Genomic DNA, 7383 nt, shown 5'->3' with positions numbered 1-7383 from the left:
CTTACCTTCACAATCAGAAGAGGAGCAACGAACCCCAGCAGAGCCCTCTCCCAAGTGCCGAGCCCTTTTTGTTACTTTCTGCTAGCAGAAAGATGAACTTTTTTTTATCCTTGACTTAGTTCTTCATGGCGTCACTAAACTGGCAGGGGGTGGCCCCCAACAGGAGCCCTGCCCCCCTTCTCCCCGTTCCCATCACAGCGTGATGCGGTGGCATCACGCTTCCTTCTCTGGTGATGTACTTGAAGTGGGCTCTGCTGGCTCCCTTCCCTCAGCACTGGCTGTGAGGGAGGGCTCTGACCCTTTGACCTTGCCTCAGTCTGTCAGCAGAGTGTGGGTAGGACAGTGAGCACAGGCGTCTGGACAGGACAGTGCTTCCTGGGAAGCTGTGAATCACTTTCTGGGGCTTCATTTCCCTTCTTCATCACAAGCGCTGGGGATCCAGACACCCACTCAGCCAGGAAGGGGCCCTCTTAGCAACTGGGGTGCATCAGTGCAGGGGTCTGCTCCAAGTCCCCAGCTGCCCAGGGAGCTTTGTCACAGCTTTGGCTGCTCCTGTGAGATGGGTGGGAGTGGAGCTGAGTGTTGGGAACACCAGGAGCATCCTCTTCAGGGACACCAAGCTGGAAGGAGAACAGCTGTGAAATTTGTGCTGTGCTGGGGAGGGGTTCAGCATTCACAGCCTGGATCAAACAGCCTGTCTGCTGGACATGCTGTTAGTGTTTGTTTATTGTCAGTGTCCAGGAAGTGTGCTGGTGGATGAAGATCTCTGTTGTGGCTGATACTGTGTAAACATGTGATACCTACAAACATCATTCTTCTCACACCCCCACCTATACAATCTATGCACTGGCTGGAAAACACAGGGCAACAGGGAGGTCCAAGCAGTTGGAAGAAGGTAGGGAAGCAGTTTCTTAACTGTGTACCATGGAAAAATGATTGTGTGTCCTTGGAAAAGGACAACAAAACACTTTTTGCTCCTGTTTAGTGGGTACTCCTTGCAAGCATGAGTTTTTGCGAGAGGTGCCTTCCTGAGAAGAACAGTGGTGATGAAGAGACTGAATGGTGCTGGGAGCTAATCCTTCTGTGTAAACAGACAGATAGGCAGAAATCAGGAAGGCCTTGAAAGGTAGGATTAAGTACTTCAGTTTTGTGTGGGGGCCAACAAGGAAAGGATGTAATGGAGAAAAGATGAGAGTTGATCTTTTCAGCTGCTTTCTAGGTGAACTGGAGCAAGACAAGACCATGCTTGATAGCTCCTCTTGAGAGGATGTTGCAATACTCAACATGATGAGAATGTGGATAGGCTTTTTTGGCTGGCTCTTTGGGGCAGGAAATGTCATGGAAACAACTGCTGTGATTTATCTGTAGGCTGAACCTGAAGACTCAAAGTTACTACTTATTGAAGGTTTCTTATTTTTGTTGTCAAAAGCAGACATCCAATAATTACCATTGTATTTCTAGTTAGCTTTATTGAAACTGCCAGCTTGTAGTGTGGAAGCAAAAAAATTCTGTAGCATCTAATGATATATGACTGGTGATCTGGAGTGTTTGCATGGGGTTAGTTGGGGAAGTGGTTGTTAGCTCTGGAAAGCACAGGGGAAAAATACAGGTTTGATTCAGATTAAAAGTTAAGCATGTTTGGATAAAAGTAAGTGGTTGGATTGGAGCTCTTATTTTACAGGAGTTTTTCTAACTCTTTGTTAAATAGTCATGCCCATGGTCTGCAGTACAGTTCATTGGCACACTAGCATGGCACATTCCTAGGTGGTTTTATTGGGAGCTTGCCTTTTGAGTTATTTCCCTCTTCCGTTGTATGTTACTCCCTTTTCAGTTTTATGTACATTAGATTTCAGATTGCCAAAAAACCTCTGCTATCGAAGTTGTTGTAAAATTATGAAAACAGATAACAACACTTAGAGGTAGAGGATAGAAACTGTTTATCAGGGTGTGCCCTGTACAAGAGAGGAGAAGGAATGAGGGATGAAAGGAATGGATACCAACAGTCGGATATGTCGAAAATAGACCATGGTTAAAATGCTGATTTGTAGGAATATAGAAAATGTCAAGAACTTGATATATAGGTGGATTAAGCAGGCTAATTTTGTAACAAGCATTTAATGTTTTTCCACTGTGGATAAAGTCAAAAGCAGAGGGAAGAGCTAGACAGATCATAGAGTATGAGAAGAGAGTTTAGAGAAAACAGTAGAAATCACAAGATGGAGAGTGAGTTCTGGACTACACTGGAACATCTGCTTTCCAGTAATGAACAAAACCAAGGTTAAATGTACTTCTGTGAAACCCAAAAATTCTGAAAAATGATGTGTAGTGTTTGAGTGCTGAGTTTCCAGTTGCAAGTTTAAAGCAGGAGGGTTTTAATGTTTAGTTTTATCACATTTTCTTTCTCTGTGTTTGATCTGAACAAATATAATGAGTGAAAGTGATTGGAGTGTTAAGTTGTACCATAGGCTATTTATAGTTTATCAAATACCAGTCAAGGCTGAGATGAATCAGTACTGAATGATGCAATGACTGTTTCACTGTCTTCTTAGTTGTCTTGTTCAGTTTCCCTTTAGCAAGGGTTTGTCTCCATCAGACACACTACTGAGAGGATGATAGCTTCCCACAGACAAACATACTCTTACAGGAAACTGTCTGTTCTGCAGGAAACTTGGAGGGAAATCTCTTGAGTTAAGCAGACTCTCTGCATCTCCTGTAGTGGAATACCCAGCATCATCTTTACCACATACAGCACAGGGGAAAACATCAGTTCTTGATTTTTATTTAGAATCAATTACTGTGATTTTATAAAACATTTAAATTGTTTTTCAGTTCAAGAATCTGTTATATTTTTAAGAAGATTTGTTTTGGTCAAAGCATAGAAGTAGGTCTTGTAGCCCTGGAAGTTTTTTCATTTTCATATTGAATTTGTATGTGTGATTGTTTGTTTGCCAGATGCATTAGAGACTTCTAGAGTTTTGAGGATGGAAATGTAACCAGAGACCTGTACAGCTGGGATGTTTACACTACCATTTGTGAATTTTCCCATATGAGAAAATCCCTTGTAAGCCCACGAGAAAGTCTGGCAGTTGAAGTATGTGGTGTTGTCACATACATGTCAACTCATGAGGTAGCAGCACGTGTGAGTTGTAGTGGTGTGAAGCCAAAAACATCTGCTCAGCCACAGGTGAGCTGAAACTTTTATTTCCCTTCATCTGGTACACAGATGCCAGGCAGGCAACTAATCCCTCCTGTTCCTGCCAGAGGAGATGGCTCCCTGGATGACGTGTGGGTGAGCGCAGTGACAATTCAAGGAAGGATGATGACACGAGGCAGTCAGATAAGGCAGCACGTTTGCTCCCTTCCTGTGCTGCAGACCAGAGCTCATCAGAGCAGTGATGTGAGCACACTGCAGTCCCATGGGTGAGTCTCTTACCTGCCATTGCTAAGTGGCTGCTAAGGAGGGAGGGAGGGACAGATCCCCTCCCAGTGGCCAGGGGGGCTGGTTCCCTTTTTAACCTTCTGAGTCTAAACCTAATTTTACAGCTGAAAAATTTTGTACTGATCAGAATTAGACCCGGAGTGTATATTTTTTGTTTAATGATGATGAAGTCCCATTAAGTGCAAAGCACGTAACAATGGTTGAATTTTGAGCCAATCAGATATTTGAGTTCATTTCTCCCGCAGAATGATGCACAGAAACACAAGAAGCACCTCACAGGTTAATATTAAAGTATAAAAAACCCAAAGTGTATCTTTAGACATGTTTGACACTGATACCCGAACACCTCATGCAAACCAGATTGTACGTAAAGCCATTTGTTACAGAGACTGGTAAATACACCAATAGAGACTCTAACCTTTATCAGCTCAGCAACCACAAGGAACAATGGAACTTTGCATTGCCTGTTTTTATTATAATCTAAATGGGAGAAATTACTGAGCCAAACTATCAGAGTAATTTTTTTCAGTTTGACTTCAGAGTGAGCTTGACTATGGAGAGAGTACTTTGTCTGGTTGGTTTCCTCTGATAACAGTGCAGCCTCTTTACTGTGAAAGGATAAAATATCTTGTGTAGGAAAATATGAGCATAAACCCATGAAACCTGATGTGGGAACTTTGGCAGGTATAGTTCATAAAACTACATCTGAATGGTTTCTTCTTTCTTGGTTTTACCGTGACTAGAGTATTTACTGACTGTGCTGCTTTTATGTTGTATTTCCTGCTAGGGTTTTCAGTGCACGAGCTGTAGGAGATCTTTTCTGAGAAAAAAATTCCCGGTAGTTCATTTGCGTCAAAAAATTCTTCTGGCCTGCACTTGAAGACACAATATGCAGTACAAAACAGTGAGAAATGGCTATTTAAGGAGCAGAATTTCACAACCTGGTGCTCCTCTCTGTTAAGCACAATTCTATGGTTTCTGTTTGCCCTTTGGCATCAGAGTGCCTTGGGAAGCTCAGTGCGAGAAATGAGCTGCCTTGGACACCTGTCTTGTAATAAAGCATAATTTTCTCTTTATTTTAGTGTTATCTTTTAGTGTTAATAGGTTCTGGGTTTATGGTCTAATAGGTTACTCTAGTGTAGGCAGTTCCTGGGAGGAATTGCTTTTGCTATGAGGACAGTGTTGGGTGTGAGGTCTGTGGCCACTTTCAGTGTGTAGGGATTTAATGCTCTAATCTCAGGCAAGGAGCCAAAAAGGCCTGTGTACACAGTTAATGTAGACAGCTCTTGGAGAGCTCCTGGTAGTTCAGGGAACGTGAGATCTCAAGATCAGTGCAATTCTTCAGAACATGGACTTGAACATACCTGCAAAGGGCCTGAGCTTTAATCCTGATTTACATATACTTTAATTCTGATACATAGGCCATTAAATTTTCTTTTTGCCCAGCATTGACAAAGATTGCTATGTACTTTTCTAAAAATGAGTCTCCGCCTAAGAGAGACAGGGGTATATCTTGGAATAGTGACCAGTACTTGGTGTATCTCAATGCCTTTCTGCTCTGAGGCCCTTGGGCAACCTGTGCCTTTGTTTCATCACCCTCACTTTGAAAAATGTTGTCATTATATCTAGCCTAAAACTACCCTCTTTTAGTTTAAAACCATTACCCCTTGTCCTATCACTGCATTCCCCCATGAAAGTCCCTCTCCAACTCTCTTGAAGCCCTTTCAGGTGCTGGAAGGTGCTCTAAGGTCCCCCCAGGACCCTCTCTTCTCCAGGGTGAACAGCCTGAACTTTCTCAGCCTTTCTTCATAGCAGAGGCGCTCCAACCCTCTGAGCACCTTTGCGACCCTCCTCTGGATTTGCTCCAAAAGGTCCACGTCCTTCTTTTGTTGGGAGCCCAGGGCTGGACAGAGTGCTCCAAGTGGGAGCTCTTGAGGGCAGAGTAGAGGGGCAGGGGAGGATCCTCAGCCTGCTGCTCCTGCTGCTCTTGGTGCAGCCCAGGCTGCGCTTGGACCTCTGGGCTGTGAGTGCACCTTGCCAGCCCATGGGCAGCCTCCCATCCACCAATTAACTACCACTGAGTAATTGAGAAGAGCGCCTTGGGAAATGGAAGTGAAGCTTGAGGGGTGGAATTCTTGAAGCATTCCTGCTGGAAACGTTGCTTATGGATCTCATTGCTGCAACCCTAGTCTATATCCTGGGGTTTAAAGTCTTTTATCTTGTAAGAGGACACCACAGGCCAAGCGATGTGCCAAAGCAAATGTGACTGGTGTAATTGTACCAGTTCCCAGTCTCAAAGGGGTCTTACCAATTCCTGAGACTTCCCTTGTTTTTCAGTCTTGTTACGCATACCATCAAAAAATGTAACCAAATCTGCTTTTTCCCCTTTCTATTGTTTTTCCTATTTTGACCAGATGTATATCAGATGATTCTGGCTTTTGGAAACACATGTATTTTAAAAAAGTAACACACATTTTTCTTTCAGGAGTACAAATAGTTCAGTTTATTAATCCTTGTCTTTTTTCTTTTTTCCGAATGAAACATTCATTTCCAAAATCTACGGGGATTAAAAAGCAACATTCATTTGCTAGTTGCTGCGATGTTTAGCTACTACAGAAGTGTAATTCATGATAGTCAACATTTATAGTTTTATTTCAGCTATGCCTTTTCCACTTCATGATGTTGCTTTCCTTAAGTACCGTGTTAGCATTGAAGACATACCATAATGCTCCTTAGTACTAAAATTTTTACAAGTGTGTCTGTCATACATGATCATTTTCTACCTTGAAATTGTTGTTCCAGAAAATTTTCTTTTCTTTTGTTATGTAAGATCTTAATTATCACCCTTATCTTAGAGTTTCTTAGGGTTTTGGAAAAAATAAAAATAATGCAGAAATAGCCTTTTCAGGCTAAAGATATAAAAATTTACAGAACAGATTAGTAATAATGCAGTTGTCAAAACCACAGCATCTCACAAGTAAAGTCACAGCTAAAAAATGTAAACCAAACAAGCCCTGTTCCCTAAAGGCTGTTTTCATTTAAGAGAAAATGCTCCTTACTCTTATATCAGATTTCAGATGTGTATGAAAGACAGGATAGTGCACTTGGCACCTGAATTAATTCTCCTGAATGCTCCTTGTTTTTGTGAATATCACCAATTCCAGTACCAAAATTACTTCTGTTCTCTCCAGATTTATTTTTCCTTCAACTTTGTTATCAATAATCACTTGAATTGTGGAAAAGCTTTTACCATACTCTCCGAGAATAGCTCCTAGAGAAATGTGGTCGCATCCTGAGTCTTCCTTTTGCATCATATCCAACTTCTTGGACAATGGAATTCTGAGAAATCTAAACAGAAAAAAACACCCAGTTTGTCTCAATGCAGAGATTAACTATTACTTAGTTCAAGCTCAGTGAATAGAGAAATATCTCATGAATGATTTCTTCAGCTGACTTTGTTCTTTTCCAGCTCACAAATCTTCTGGTTTGTGTTTAATTTTTATTATTAATATTACTGCCAGTACTATTGCAATACCAGAAAAATGTGTTACAGAAAAAGGTTCTGTTCTGTCCATAGCACAGAGTAAAAGGTTTCTGCTTCACAAAGGCTGCAATGTAAGAGTGAAACAACACAAGTGTCCAGAGCACCCATGTGCAGAGACAAAAGAACAGCAGTGATCACAAAGAGGGATGGGGGTCATCCAAATTGTTTTGAATATTTAGTAAGTATCACAGCGGGGAAAGTTTTTAAACAGGACTTGAAGTAGAGTAGTTATTTTCATGTTGCAGGTATTAGTGGAAAGATTCTCCAGATTTCAAGTGCAGAGTGGATGTAAACACAAGGGCAGAAGATTAAAATGTAAAATGTAATGACTAGGCAACAAACATGGCTGGCAGCGGAAGCTGTGATCTGACCTTGATTTTGTATGAGAAATGGTGAACAT

Source organism: Motacilla alba, chromosome 6 (assembly GCF_015832195.1).
Source record: "Motacilla alba alba isolate MOTALB_02 chromosome 6, Motacilla_alba_V1.0_pri, whole genome shotgun sequence".
NCBI classification, from domain to species: domain Eukaryota; kingdom Metazoa; phylum Chordata; class Aves; order Passeriformes; family Motacillidae; genus Motacilla; species Motacilla alba.
Note: the sequence above shows the minus strand (reverse complement) of the source record.